This window comes from Odocoileus virginianus, chromosome 32 (genome assembly GCF_023699985.2).
Source record: "Odocoileus virginianus isolate 20LAN1187 ecotype Illinois chromosome 32, Ovbor_1.2, whole genome shotgun sequence".
NCBI classification, from domain to species: domain Eukaryota; kingdom Metazoa; phylum Chordata; class Mammalia; order Artiodactyla; family Cervidae; genus Odocoileus; species Odocoileus virginianus.
This window is the reverse complement of record NC_069705.1, coordinates 8,624,044-8,640,297: the sequence shown is the minus strand read 5'-3', so window position 1 is coordinate 8,640,297 and position 16,254 is coordinate 8,624,044. Positions and strand designations below refer to the sequence as shown.

At 42.5% G+C, this 16,254-nt stretch overlaps 1 protein-coding gene across 3 annotated transcripts in view; it reads right to left on the bottom strand.

Moving 5' to 3' along the window:
* Positions 1 to 16,254, bottom strand: part of ZNF385D (zinc finger protein 385D) — a 931,599-nt gene that overhangs the window by 465,756 nt on the left and 449,589 nt on the right. The gene's annotated exons all lie outside the window — the stretch shown is intronic.

Below are 16,254 nucleotides of genomic sequence, written 5' to 3'. Positions count from 1 at the left end.
ACCCAGACATCAGCATGACGTGAACATGCTGAATTAACAATGATTCTCAAACTCTAATGTGCACATGAATCATCGGGAAGCCTTACTCAAATTGCAGATTCTGATTCACAGTGTATAGGGGAGATTCTACATTTCCAAGGAGCTACCAAAAAAAGTCCATGCTGCTGGGTCATGGACCTTAGATTTTGTAGCAAAGAAACAGGACTCTCACAATGAATACAAGAGTTCCAGATAATGACTATGCCTCAATGATATAAATGTTGTATATATGATTTGCTTGTGCATGTATGTGTGTGCATGCATGCATACAACAACACAGAGAGCATTTATTTCATAGTTTAGTTCTCAACTAGTTCTTTTGTTCCCATTTTGAAAACCTAGAGTTCAACAACCAAGATCTTTAAAGAAAGGGTACCATGATATTTTTTTCGATGATCCAATGGATATTGGCAGTTTGATCTCTTGTTCTTCTGCCTTTTTGAAATCCAGCTTGAACATCTGGAAGTTCACGGTTCATGTACTGTTGAAGGGCTTGGAGAATTTTGAGCATTACTTTGCTAGCGTGTGAGATGAGTGCAACTGTCGTAGTTTGAGCATTCTTTGGCACTGCCTTTCTTTGGGATTAGAATGAAACTGGACCTTTTCCAGTCCTGTGGCCACTGCTGAGTTTTCCAAATTTGCTAGCATATTGAGTGCAGCACTTTCACAGCATCATCTTTTAGGATTTGAAATAGCTCAACTGGAATTCCATCACCGCCACTAGCTTTGTTTGTAGTGGTGCTTCCTAAGGCCCACTTGACTTCGCATTCCAGGATGTCTGGCTCTAGGTGAGTGATCATATATTTGTGGTTATCTGGGTCTTGAAGATCTCTTTTGTATAGTTCTTCTGTGTATTCTTGCCACCTCTTCTTAATATCTTCTGCTTCTATTAGCTTCATACCATTTCTGTCCTTTATTGTGCCCATCTTTGCATGAAATGTTCCCTTGGTATCTCTAATTTTCCTGAAAAGATCTCTAGTCTTTCCTATTCTATTATTTTCCTCTATTTATTTGCACTGATCACTGAGGAAGTCTTTCTTATCTCTCGTTGCTATTCTTTGGAACTCTGCATTCAAATGGGTATATCTTTCCATTTCTCTTTTGCCTTTAGTTTCTCTTCTTTTCTCAGCTACTTTAAGGCCTCCTCAGATAACCATTTTGTCTTTTTGTGTTTCTTTTTCTTGGGGATGGCTTTGATCACTGCCTCTTGTACAATGTCATGAACCTCTGTCCATAGTTCTTCAGGCACTCTGCCTTTCAGATCTAATCACTTGAATCTATTTGTCACTTCTACTGAATAATCATAAGGGATATGATTTGAGTTATTCCTGAATGGTCTAGTGGTTTTCCCTACTTCCTTCAATTTATGCCTGAATTTTGCAATAAAGAGTTCGTGATCTGAGCCACAGTCAGCTCCCGGTCTTGTTTTTGCTGACTGTACAGAGCTTCTCCATCTTTGGCTGCAAAGAATATAATCAATCTGATTTCGGTGTTGACCATCTGGTGATGTCCATGTGTAGAGTCTTCTCTTGTATTGTTGGAAGAAGGTGTTTGCTATGACCAGTGTGTTCTCTTGGCAAAACTCCGTTAGCCTTTGTCCTGCTTCATTCTGTACTCCAAGGCCAAATTTGCCTGTTATTTCAGGTATTTCTTGGCTTCCTCCTTTTGCATTCCAGTCCCCTATAATGAAAAGGACATCTTTTTGGGGTGTGAGTTATAAAAGGTCTTGTAGGTCTTCATAGAAGCATTCAAATTCAGCTTCTTCAGCGTTACTGGTCGGGGCATAGACTTGGGTTACCGTGATATTGACTGTTTTGCCTTGGAAACGAACAGAGATCATTCTTTCTTTTTAGAGACTGCATCCAAGTACTGCAGATGGCTACTCCATTTCTTCTAAGGGATTCCTGCCCACAGTAGTAGATATGATGGTCATCTGAGTTAAATTCACCCATTCCAGTCCATTTTAGTTCACTGGTTCCTAAAATGTCAATATTCACTCTTGCCATCTCCTGTTTGACCACTTTCAATTTGTCTTGATTCATGGACCTAACATTCCAGGTTCCTATGCAGTATTGCTCTTTACAACATCGGACTTTACTTCCATCACCAGTCACATCCACAACTGGGCACTGTTTTTGCTTTGGCTCCATCCTTTCATTCTTTCTGAAGTTATTTCTCCACTAATCTCCAGTAGCATATTGGGTACCTACTGACCCAGGGAGTTCCTCTTTCAGTGTCCTATCTTTTTGCCTTTTCATGCTATTCATAGGGTTCTCCAGGCAAGAATACTGAAGTGGTTTGCCATTCCCTTCTCCAGTGGACTACATTTTGTTGGAACTCTCCACCGTGACCCATCCATCTTGGGTGGCCCTACACAGCATGGCTCATAGTTTCATTGAGTTAGACAAGGCTGTGGCCCATGTGATCAGATTAGTTAGTTTTCTGTGACTGTGGTTTTCATTCTGTCTGCCCTCTGATGGAGAAGGATAAGAAGCTTATGGAAACTTCCTGATGGGAGAGACTGACCGAGGGGGAAACTGGGTCGTGTTCTGATGGGCAGGGCCATGCTCAGTAAATATTTAACCCAATTTTCTGTTGTTGGGCCAGGCTGTGTTCCCTCCCTGTTGTTTGACCTGAGGCCAAACTATGGTGGTGGTGATGAAGATAACGGTGACCTCCATCAAAAGTCCCATGCATGCACTGCTACACTCAGTGTCCCTGACATTGCAGCAGGCCACCACTGATCACACTCTGCTGGAGACACCTGGACCCCCCCTGGCAAGCCTGGGTCAGTCTCCTTGGGGTCTCTGCTCCTATCTCCTGGGTCCAAGTGCACACAAGTTTCTGTCTGTGCCCTCAAAGAGTCTGTTTCCCCAGTCCTGTATACATCCTGGCAGCTCTATCGTGGGTTAGTGGCGACCTCCTACAAGGGGGCTGATGCCACGCCCAGGGCTGCTGCCCCCAGAGCCCCTGCCCCTGCGGCAGGCCGCTGCTGACCTGCACCTTCGCAGGAGACACTCAAACACAGTCCTGTCTCAGTCTCTGTGGGGGTGTCTGTGCCCTGGTGTGCACAAGGTCTGTTTGAGCGCTCTGAGCATCTCTGGTGGGTAAGGGCTTGGGTTCTAAATGTGATTTCACCCCTCCTACCATCTTACTGGGGCCCCTCTTTTGCCCTTGGACGCGGGGCATCTTTTCTGGTGGGATCCAACATTCTCCAGTCACCCGTCATTCAGCAGTGAGTTGCCACTTTGGATCCCGCAGGAGACGAGCGCGCACCCTTCCACTCCGGAGAGTGAACCGCCGTACCGCACACCCTTCTTAGTTCTCCATGCGGATGTCCTATCCACCGTGAACAAGACCTCGTATTCACCGGCAATAAGCCTGTGTGGATCACAACAAGCTGTGGATAATTCTTAAAGAGACGGGAATACCAGACCACCTGACCTGCCTCCTGAGAAATCTGTATGCAGGTCAAGAAGCAACAGTGAGAACTGGACATGGAACAGCAGACTGCTTCCAAATCGACAAAGGAGTATGTCAAGGCTGTGTATTGTCACCCTGCTTATTTAACTCATATGCAGAGTACATCATGAGAAATGCTGGGCTGGATGAAGCACAAGCTGGAAGCAAGATTGCTGGGATAACCTCAGATATGCAGATGACACCTCCTTTATGGCAGAAAGTGAAGAAGAACTAAAGAGCCTCTTGAGGAAAGTGAAAGAGGAGAGTGAAGAAGTTGGCTTAAAACTCAACATTCAGAAAACTAAGATCATGGCATCTGGTCCTATCACTTCATGGCAAATAGATGGGGGAAACAATAGAAACAGTGAGAGACTTCATTTTCTTGGTCCAAAATCACTGCAGATGGTGATTGCAGAAATTAAAAGATACTTGCTCCTTGGAAGAAAAGCTATGACCAACCTAGACAGCATATTAAAAAGCAGAGACACTACTTTGCCAACAAAGGTCCATCTAGTCAAAGCTATGGCCTTTCCAGTAGTCATGTATGGATGTGAGAGTTGGACCATAAAGAAAGCTGAGTACCAAAGAATTGATGCTTTTGAACTGCGGGCTTGGAGAAGACTCTTGAGAGTCCCTTGGACTGCAAGAAGATCCAACCAGTCAGTCATAAAGGAAATCAGTCCTGAATATTCATTGGAAGGACTGAAGCTGAAGCTGAAACTCCAATACTTTGGCCACCTGATGTGAAGAACTGACTCATTGGAAAAGACTCTGATGCTGGGAAAGATTGAAGGTGGGAGGAGAAGGAGACGACAGAGGATGAGATGGTTCGATGGCATCACTGACTCAATGGACATGAGTTTGAATAAACTCCATGAGTTGGTGATGGACATGGAGGCCTGGCGTTCTGCAGTCCATAGGATCACAAAGAGTCGGACATGACTGAGCAACTGAACCAAACTGACCATGATATTTGATTTTTATCATGAAGTCTGATGAATTGGGCAGGTAAGCTTCATCTATATGAACCCCATTTATGACAAAAACAAACTGCATTGGATAAAGAGGGTTTAGGAAATTTACATATCCTCTGAGTATCAACTAGGTCATCTGTGATTTGGGCTGTTTGCCTTGGCTTTCTGAGTCCTTCTCTTCTAGCTCTAGCTGAATGGCTGGAAAAGTTGCTTCATCCTTATGAGCCTAACTTCCACTATTTTTCAATGATGGATAATATGTGTACCTCTGTAGATCAAACAGACTAATATATTTAAAGTAAACATCATGAATGGCATATCATGAATGCTCATAAATGACTGTCATAAATACTAGTAAAATAATCCATTATTATTATTACCCATTTTATATAGGTCTATACAGGCTTATTATTTCTGTTACAGCTCTAAAATTAGCTTTTCGGCTATGGGTGTGTCTGAAGATAACTATAAAGCTTTCCATTCTATTATTTATTCTCTTCTGTCACATAGTTCAATTCTCTCGATTGTATCTTCTTACTGAGTAGCTTGGTTTTCGAGGCTAAAAAATGTCCTCGTAAAGTTTCACTTTTTATTAGGCCAATCACTCAGAAATGTAGGTCAAGTAAATACAGGCAGTGTGTGAAATGAAGCTAATAGTTAGAGTTAGTAGTGTTACTGACCAAGCAGTCAAACATGGTTAGTGGATTCTCACGGCCTAGAGGCGCTGTCTTACCTCGGCAGAACGATGCCTTACTGCTCTTTCGCAGAAAGTACTCCGGGTGGGGGGAGGCGTTTTTCACTTTCAGAAGAGCCTACCCCTGCTATATCTAGCTTCACGTGGTATAATATTGTTGTTTTTTCCAAGTCATTATATGAGATCTGCCTATGAGAGAACTGCAAGTAATTAGAGCATTTGTTGCAGTGTGGGCTTCTGGAGCCCTTAAGAAACACCGTGAATCTGCTACCCAAACTTATAAAGGGATGGAATCAACACACGATGAAACCTCAAACACTCATCCCATGATAGTTTAGAGTCTGTGATTTATGGGACATAGGTCTGACAGAGTGTGCTTTTACATTATATGTGGAAGGAGGAAACAAACTTTGCTAAGTGATTTAACAAGGCCATTTACCTTTCTCAAAGAAGATTATTATTATTAAGGTATGTTAATGAATCTCAGAGGATTCAGTGTGACAAACACCGGCTTTGCTTTCAGTTCATTAAAGCAGAATCTGCATGTCTTCCTTAACAAGATTGTGTATTTACAACCTTGCATATGACAAAATAAATCTTTAGAAGCCACTCAGAATGTTTTTATCGAGAACTTGCTAACATAGGAAAGAGAGCTGAGCACTGCTGGGTGTGCTGTTAAAGGGAAACTTACACCCCGAGGAACTTTGGTGAAGAACTTGAGCTTTTACTTACAAGGAATTTCTTTCCCTTTAAAACGATTTTGCTCAATACCAAGATTCATGAAATTCAAATATTGCATATTTGATCTTGTCATTTTACTCAAATGTGTCCACCTTACTACTTCAATGCTACCGAGAGACTTTTAAATGCAACAATAAATACTTAATTTGCAGCTTGGAGCTATAATGTATCCTGTGTAAGTTACCAGATGCTATGACAGTGCAAAGGACATTCACAAAATTTACATCATTGGGTTTCAAGTGACCAAACCCTAGTTTAGAAAATGATACTAGATTTTATCATCATGTAAAATTATAATACACTGAAAGTGAAAGTGTTGGTCACTCAGTTGTGTCCAGACTCTCTGCAACTGCATGGACTGTGGCCTACCAGCCTCCTCTGTCCATAGAATTCTCCAGGCAAGAACACTGGAGTGGGTTGCCATTCCCTTCTCCAGGGGATCTTCCCAACCCAGTGATGGAACCTCGGTCTCCTGCACTGCAGGTGGATTCTCTGCTGGCTGAGGCACCAGGGAAATCTGTAATATGCTGGTGTAATATTAATGCGTATTAGTATGTGCAGACAATAAGACGGCTGGATGGCATCACCAACTCGATGGACATGAGTTTGAGCAAATTCCAGGACAGGGAAACCTGGAGTTCTGTAGTTCATGGGGTTGCAAAGAGTCGGAAACGAATGAGTGACTGAACAACCACAATTATAGAAAACAGTTTTATTTTGATTTTATAATTTGGAATTAAAAAAAAAGTACTGCTCGGGCTTGCTGAATACAGCACTCTGCTCTTGGGGTGCCGGTTTTCAAACTGGAGTCGGCCTCAGACCCCATGGCAGGCAGCCTTGTCAAGAGAACTGCTGATGAAGGAGGGCCTCACCTGAAACCCAAGCCCTGGGGTTTCTAACAAGTAATGTAGCTAATGCTACTGCTGCTGGGCCTGGGAGCCACGCTCTGAGGCCCACTGCTCTGGAATACCTCATTTTTATTTGGACTATAAAGTAGCCAGAGGTTCTCTCTTGAGTCTTATTTTTCTTCATTGTGACAAAGATTTATAGAATTTATCATGCTGTTATCATCATATTCTTTAAATCAATCACCAGAGTCGTCTGCTTATTTTTTAAAAAAAATTACAAATACCTGGGCCTCCCATTTTTAGCTTAAAGGCTACTTTCCGTTGGTGGTTCTAAAACTTGCTGGCTGTTAGAAACAACCCGGAGTTTATGAAAAGTCCTGACGCCCAGACTGTCTCCTGAGCCAGTGAAGTCAGAACCTCTGGGGTTAGGACTCCGGTCTCGCTACATCTCAAGGTGAGACCAAGGTGTGGCCGACGCTGAGACTAAGCGTTACCCGTGAGAACCGCTGAGTCAGGGCCCAGGTTCCAAAGCCCGCTCCGCGGTGCTCTCCGCGGGAGGATTACAGTCATCGTGCAAACCAAGCTGTCTCCTTTAAGAGACCAATTGGACTGGATCACATATTTGCATTTTCTCTGTTTACACTTAAATCTCTCAGTTCAGTTCAGCTCAGTCGCTCAGTCGTGTCTGACTCTTTGTGACCCCATGGGCTGCAGCATCTAGGCTTCCCTGTCCATCACCAACTCCCGGAGCTTGCTCAAACTCATGTCCATGGAGTCGGTGATGCCATCCAATCATCTCATCCTCTGTCATCCCTTATCTTCCTGCCTTCAATCTTTCCCAGCATCAGGATCTTTTCCAATGAGTCAGTTATTTGCATCAGGTGGCCAAAGTATTGGAGCTTCAGCTTCAGCTTCAGTCCTTCCAATGAATATTCAGGACTGATTTCCTTTACAACTGACTGGTTGGATCTCCTTGCAGCCCAAGGGACTCTCAAGAGTCTTCTCCAGTGCCACAGTTCAAAAGCATAAATTCTTCGATGCTCAGCTTTCTTTATGGTCCAACTCTCACATCCATACATGACTACTGGAAAAACTATGGCTTTGACTAGATGGACCTTTGTTGGCAAAGTAATGTCTCTGCTTTTTAATATGCTGACTAGGTTCATCATACTTTTCTTCCAAGGAGCAAGCGTCTTTTAATTTCATGGCTGCAGTCACCATCTGCAGTGATTTTGGAGCCCAAGAAAATAGTCTGTCAGTGTTTCCATTGTTTCCCTATCTATTTGCCATGAAGTGAAGGGATCATATGCCATGATCTTAGTTTTTGAATGCTGAGTTTTAAGTCAACTTTTTCACTTTCCTCTTTCACTTTCATCAAGAGGCTCTTTAGTTTCTCTTTGCTTTCTGCCATAAGGGTGGTGTCATCTGCATATCTGAGGTTATTGATATTTCTCTCGGCAAACTTGATTCCAGCTTGTGCTTCATCCAGCCCAGCATTTCACATGATGTACTCTGCATATGAGTTAAATAAGCAGGGTGACAATATACAGCCTTGACGTACTCCTTTTCCTATTTGGAATCAGTCTGTTGTTCCATGTCTGGTTCTAACTGTTGCTTCTTGATCAGTAAACAGGTTTCTCAGGAGGCAGGTAAGGTGGTCTGGTATTCCCATCTCTTAAAGAATTTTCCAGTTTGTTGTGATCCACACAGTCAAAGGCTTTGGCATACTCAATAAAGCAGAAGTAGATGTTTTTCTGGAACTCTCTTGATTTTTTGATGATCCAATGGATGCTGGCAATTTGATCTCTGGTTCCTCTGTCTTTTCTAAATCCAGCTTGAACATCTGGAAGTTCTTGGTTCATGTACTTTAGAAGCCTGACTTGGAGAATTTTGAGCATTACTTTGCTAGCGTGTGAGATGAGTGGAATTGTGCAGTAGTTTGAACGTTCTTTGGCATTTCCTTTCCTTGAGATTGGAATGAAAACTGAGTTTTTCCAGTCCTCTGGGCACTGCTGAGTTTTCCAAATTTTCTGGCATATTGAGTTCAGCACTTTCACAGCATCATCTTTTAGGATTTAAATCTCTAGTTTTTAGGTATTTATCAACGCTCTACTAGAAAGGCATATAGATCAATGTCTATTTTTAAAATGTTATGCTATTTCGTTAGCTTATTGCAATATCTGTAAATTTCTCACTTAATGCCAAGAGGAAATACATTTTAATAGGAAAGAATCTCAACACACTTATTTTTAGTGTTTTTTGAGAGCTTAGAACAGAGCTGGACCGAGAGAAATTTCTGGGTTGATAGAAATTTTCTATATCTGTTCTGTATAATGAGTAGTCATATGTGGTTTTTGTACTTTTAAAGCTTGATTATTGCACCTAAGGAACCGGACTTTCGTTTGTTTAAGTAATTTAAATTTAAATAATCCCCTGAGGGCTTCCCTGGTAGCTCAGCTGGGAAAGAATCTACCTGCAGTGCAGGAGAGCCTGGTTCGATTTCTGGGTTGGGAAAATCCCCTGGAGAAGGGACAGGCTACCCACTCCAGTGTTCTGGCCTGGAGAATTCCATGGACTGTATAGTCCATGGGGTTGTAAAGAATCGGACATGACTGAGCGGTTTTCCCTGTGGCTTTTAGCCACTGTATTGGACAGCACAGCCTTAAACAATAAACTTAATCTCCCACAAAACCAGAGAATAATGAATAGTAGGAAATATGTGCTAAACTTTCAATATTACATGTATGCACTAAAATTCTTAAGTATATATGTATATGTATGCCCTGCTGGGCTTGGTCATCAGTCGTGTCCTGCTCTTTGCGACCCCAGGGACTGTAGCCTGCCAGGCTCCTCTGACCATGGGATTTCCCGGGCAATAATACTGGAGAGGGTTGCCATTTCTTGCTCCAAGACATATGGATAGGTAGATATGATATTTTTTAAGATTTGCTATGCACTAGACTCTGTTGAGGAACGCACACTTATTGTTTCATTTGATTTTCAGGATAAGAGTCGGTACTTTTTTTCTGTGGAGCCAGAGGATATTTTAAGCGCTTGAGTCCTGCAATCTGTGTTGCAGATTTCCAAATCTGCTGCTTCACTGAAAGCACACCTAGACAGTTTATATATAAGTGAGTGTGGCCCTGCAGCAGTTCATTTTATTTACAAAATACGCAGCAGGTGAGCGTTGGCCCATGGGGCATAATTTGTAGTGCCCTGTTCACGATAATTATATAATTTTACACCTAGAGAATTAAGCAGAAAGTGAGTACATGGCCACTCCAAACAAGGGTTTTATTTCTACCACACACACTTCAGTTTTCTCCTCCCTAATTATAATTTTACTGGAACCTAAAGAGCCTATTTCTTGATACGTATCATCCATAATAAAGAACTCCTTCCCACACATTCTCTCCTGGTTATCTGTTCAGAGACAAATGTCCGTATATTATTATTAGGCCCACTGTTGTAAGATTTTTGTCAGCTTGGACTTCATACCGCAGTGCTTTGTTCTAGCTACTGGCCAGAAGGGAGAGTTATGACGCAGTCGTTAAACCTTTATGCGAGTACATGTATATTATTGTTAAATCCAACTACAAAATGCTCATCTCCCATATATGTTTATGAATTTATTTAACCGAAATTAAATGCCTGTTATTTTTAAGGTCCTGTGCTTATTCTGTTTTGACATACAGAAGAATGTGGTATGAATCTTTACAGGAAACAGAGCTTCAGCAGGGAAATGTAATGTTCATAAATTATTGTAAGTTGATTTAAGAGAATTGGATCCTATGTATTAATATTTTGCAGAAGCTAGAGATCAGGTTTCACTAAAATTCAATTCGGTTCAATTCAATTAATGCTCCCCGACTACTAACTGTCGCCAGGCTACTGACTTTGCTGAGAATTATGCGAGGCTTCTGACAGAATACAACAACAGCAACAAAAACCAAAGATTCTCCTTTCGTTACTTGAGGATGTTAAGGAGGAAACGCGTGAGCACACTGTTCACACCTCTGAAGGGTGTTCCAAGGGCCTAGCTTCAGAAGTGTTCTCTACCGAATAGAAAGTGGAAGCAGTGACGGGGTTTAATCTCTTGGGCTCCAAAATCACTGCAGATGGTGACTGCAGCCATGAAAATGAGACACGTGCTCCTTGGAAGGAAAGTGATGACCAGCTTGTGGTGGGGACAGTGGCTCTGCTGTGTCCGACTCTGTGACCCCATGGACTGCGGCCCACCAGGCTCCTCTGTCCGTGGGATTCTCCAGGCAAGTACACCGGAGTGGGCTGCCATTTCCTTCTCTACGGGATCTTCCTGACCCAGGGATCGAACTCAGGTCTCCTGCATTGCAGGCAGATTCTTTACCATCTGAGGCACCAGGGAAGCCCAGAGACAAATCTAGAGAGTGTAATAAAAAGCAGAGACACCACTTTGCCAACACAGGTCCATAGAGCCAAAGTAGTGGCTTCCCCAGTAGTCATGTATGGATGTGAGAGTTGGACCATAAAGAGGGCTGAGCACTGAAGAACTGATGCTTTCAAACTGTTCTTTATTCTCCAGTCTTCTCCAAATTGTCATTCATTTAGAATTAACTTAAATGGCAAAGAAAAACAAATGTCTAATAAGGTTACCAAACAATGCTTGAAAATGGCAATGTGGCTCATTTAAAAGGAATGGTAAGAAGAAAAACGCAGTGGAGGAAGAGAAACAAGTATATTGTTAATATACTGCATTTACAAAAGTACACTGAAGGCCTGAAGGCTGGAGAAGACTCTTGGGAGTCCCTTGGACTGCAAGGATATCCAGCCAGTCAATCCTAAAGGAAATCAGTCCTGAATGTTCATTGGAAGGGCTGATGCTGAAGCTCCAATGCTTTGGCCACCTAATAGGAAGAGCCTAAAATATAGTTTTAGGTCAAAGGAGTGAAACTATCTCCTAGCAATCAATAGGGTCAAAGACCCTCAAGTTTTGATATTGTATAATCTATAACTATGCCAAAATGTGTAGAGTCAACACAGATATGTGAGAACTCAAAGTAGAACTGCATGATGCATCAGGTGAAGACTTCCGTGGTAACTGTGCATACACGAAGGATGCGTACATCCCTCATGTGAAGAATTGGACTGGACACAAGACAATCTGGTACATATCTGCTCCAAGGCACTTAGAATTCAACACAGCAGGAACAATCAATTAACAGGAAAGAAACAATAATGACAATTAAAAGCCCATCATACACACACTAATCTTTCATCCACAGTAAAACATGGCCTTCAGTGTATTTTTGTAAATTCAGTATACTAACAATATACTTGTTTCTCTTCCTCCACTGCATTTTTCTTCTTACCGTTCCTTTTATATGAGCCATTTTGCCATTTTCAGGTATTGCTTGGTAACCTGATTAGACATTTTTTTTTCTTTGCCATTTAACTTAATTCTAAATATGCTGTCATTAGTCCAAAATGTTTATTTAACATACAACGGTCAGGTAAAGCTCTTTATTCCGCACATGTAAATCAGATGCCAAGTAAAACTATTTTCTCAGCCTCTGAATAGCTTAACAGAAGATGGTATACTTTTACCTGAACGATGGGTGTTCTCAATTACAGTAATACTTTCTTTAACTGCATTCTTAGTTCCTTGTGGACATGTTATCCATCTGTTACATAGACGCTCAAGGCAAACCATGCATTCCCAAATAAAACTTTATTTTCAGAGGTGGAGTTTTAGGTTCTTTCATAGTCTATAGATTGCCTAAAATATGGAACATTAAAAGATCACAACATCAGCACACAAGAATTATGAAAAAAAAAACAAGATTCATTTTACCTCTATTTCAGTTGGAGTTTATTATTATTATTTACATTTAAAGGGCTTGTTTTCCCTCCTATGAAAGTTGTGTGCTGCATTACAATGGTTTGAGGGACCAGAAATGACATTATAAAGCTCATTAGCACATAGATTACAGTAACAGAAAGAGATTACTTTATAGTCTCATTTAAAGACTACCATTCTGTGCTAATAGGTAGGTGCATTTTGACAAGGCAGGGATGCAATGTTAAACAGTGTAAGAGTTGGATGAGACTTGAAACCCTCTTCAGAGGCGATATACATGCATTCTATTGTCAACTTCCCGAACACGAAGTCATCAAGTCATGTTTTTTACTATTATTACAGTCATTGTTATTAGTTATAATGCCCATAGAAACTCTCACAAACCTTCATATTAAGTCTCTCCTCAACAGGGGACGTCTCTACCTCCCACAAAGGTACCTTTCCTGAAGCAGGAGTATACACCACATTTGGAGAGCCACCCTGATGTCGTCAGGTTTGCAGTTCAGCCAGATCTGCTACTTGAACAAGCATCATTAGGCTACAGTCCGAGGGATCAATATAGAACAACTGACAAGCTAAATGCACGCTTAAGAAGTGATGCATGTTCCTAATGACACATGTCAGATAAGACTGCATAATATTCTTAGCTTTTGATGCTATATAAAGAGAAGAAGAAATGTTGTATGTATCATAGTAATTTGTTAATGTCCCCTATTTTAAATCCAGATTAGATCCTTATACTATAAAACAGGAAGTTAAGCCTTTTAGTGAACGCTAAGAGGGCCCTGTTGGATTACTGGGCACAGAAGCCTTTTTGTAGACTCAAGAAGCCTTTAGCAAGACTCGAGTCTCCCTGACCTTTCCTGAGCTCCAAAGGGCAGATGTGAACAGGGAATAATCAGAGGAAGAGTGGCCAAGATTGAAGGGGCCAGAAAAGCAGAGAAGGGCGTCAAGACTGGGAGAGCGAGGCCTGAGAGCGGGCTGCTGCTTAGTCGCTCGGTCGTGTCCGACTCTCTGTGACCCCACGGACTGCTGCACGCCAGGCCTCCCCTCCATCACCAACTCCCGGAGCTCGCTCAAGCTCACGTGATGCCATCCAGCCATCTCATCCTCTGTCGTCCCCTTCTCCTCCTGCCCCCAATCCCTCCCAGCATCAGGGTCTTTTCCAATGAGTCAGCTCTTCACACAGGTGGCCAGAGTATTGGAGTTTCAGCTTCAGCATCAGTCCTTCCAATGAACACCCAGGACTGATCTCCTTTAGGATGGACTGGGTGGAGCTCCTTGCAGTCCAAGGGACTCTCAAGAGTCTTCTCCAACACCACAGTTCAAAAGCATCAATTCTTCAGTGCTCAGCCTTCAGTTATGCTCCTGATGAGATTAACAAAGTGCAAACCCTGCACCCAACCTCATCTTATCAGTAACTCCACCTTGGAACCACTGTTACAAATCTCGCTTATAAATGCCCTCCCCAGGTTGAGGCACATAGTTGAGGGCAGGAGCCTGCTACATTGCTCTTCACCTGGCAAAGCGATAAAGCTCTCTTTTCTCCTTCACCCAGAGTTCTGTTTCTGAGACTAAATTTGGCACTGGTGCACAGAGGCCAAGTTGTCAGCATCAGAACCAATCTAAGATATTATTTCAGTACTTTGTTCCCAGAGCAGATTATCAAAAGCTGTTCAATGAAACAGATGTGGGTTTCTTAAAAAAAGAATTGCAATTTAGGATTAGGGCAAATTTCCCTTTACCTTAGATGAAAACAGATACAGTCAAAATTGGTAAAAGAAGGTTTGTAAGTAAAAGCAATAAAACAAAAAAGACACTGATTATATATGCCATTGTGGAATTAAAACAAAGTCAAATGTACAGAATACACATTCCCAATTTTAAATCTGAATAGTCAACCCCAAAATATTCCCTAGATAATTTACAGCTGCAAATGTAAAGAACATGTCAGTGGTAGAGAGTTCAATATTTTTGCGATAATTCCTCCAAATAGGAAGTTTACATTCTTTCTAAAATCAAACAGGACCCAGTGGAGCTCCTGGCCGTGGGAGACTTTCAGGCTCATGTTTCATGACTCCAGCCTCCATCACCTTCCCTAAGTCCCAAAGGGCAGATTCGAAACAATCTGGGAAGGGAAGAGGGTTTCCTTGACGGCTCAGATGGCAAAGAATCCGCCTGTGATGCGGGAGCCCTGGGTTCGATCCCTGGGTTGGGAAGATCCCCCGGAGGAGGGAAAGGCTCCCCACTCAGGGATGCCAAGAATAGGGAGGAGCTGACACGAAACAGCTGCGCAGCCTCGGGGCGGGTCCTGGGTCCTGGGTCCACCCCAAGGGATGCACATAGACGTTAGTGCTCTTCATGCCAGAGGAAGGCCACCTGAGGCTACCTTAAAGCAAACAAGCAGCTCGTCAAGAAGACTCCCAGCCCATACCTGAGGGGTGGAGGCCCTGCCCACACCCTAAGCTTATCTGCAACCTCACCTCTGAAACACCGCTACAAAGTGTCAGTCGCTCTCTTGGGGACCCAGTGGACCACAGGCTCCTCCGTCCATGGGATTCTCCAGGCGAGAATACTGGCGTGGATTGCCATGTCCTTCTCCAGGGGATCTTCCCAGTCGGGGAGGGAACCCAGGTCTCCCACATTTCAGGCAGACGCTTTACTGTTTGAGCTTCCCCTGGAAGCCCCCCGGGTACAAAACCCCTCATCAGATGGTCTCTGGTTGCAACACGGAGTTTTGAAGACAGGGGCCCGCTGCGTCCCCCTTTGCCTGGCAATGCAGTTTACTGCATTAGCTTTAGCTCTTGTTTTCTACTTCACCCAAAACTCTGTCTTTGAAATTTGATTCAGTACTGGTGCACACAGGCTGCGCTTTCAACATCATTCCTGACCAAGATCACAGTTTTCAATAAGTCTGGCTCAACACGTTGACCCTTTTTATCAGCTGTAATTTAAAATGTCCATGCATGCTGGTCAGGCTATACAGAGACAAATTCCTCCGTGCTATTTATTTTTATTTAGATGTTAGCCCTTAAAAAAGGATAACCCTAGCTGTGGTTTCATCATGGTAATCAAAGACTGGATTCAAGATATGGGTGCATTTCTACAGGGTAAATAAATTAACTTACCATTAAATAAATACATTCTTACTGCTAGCAAAGCTGAATAAAACTTCAAAGCATACATATACACATATACATATACACATATACACATACATATACACATATACATATTCATGTAAAAAGTAGCGTAAGCAGATAGGTTAGGGGTTTCCTGGAGAAAGTAAACCTGGATTGGCTTTTTTGACATAAGAGGAGCTGTTTTGGCCTAAGCCACTTTGTAATCTAAGCCTGACTACAAGGCTTGCCCTTGAACAACTCTCAGTAATTAAAGATCTTAAGGGAGGGAATGAAGAAACAAGGAAGCACCAGGCAAGAGACAGTAGTGCAGCTTTGGGGCACAGCCCTCAGTCCTCAAGAAATAGGTCTAACAGCAGACCTTCGAGTTCTGCAGGAACGAGGGCCCACCCAGGTGGAGGATGGAATGACGATGTTGACCGTCCTGACCTTGCTCAACTAAAATTTGGACTCTGTTGAACTTTTTGCTCCAATTCTATAGCAGTGAAGGCCTATAATAGGAAAGAAAAAAAATTTTAAT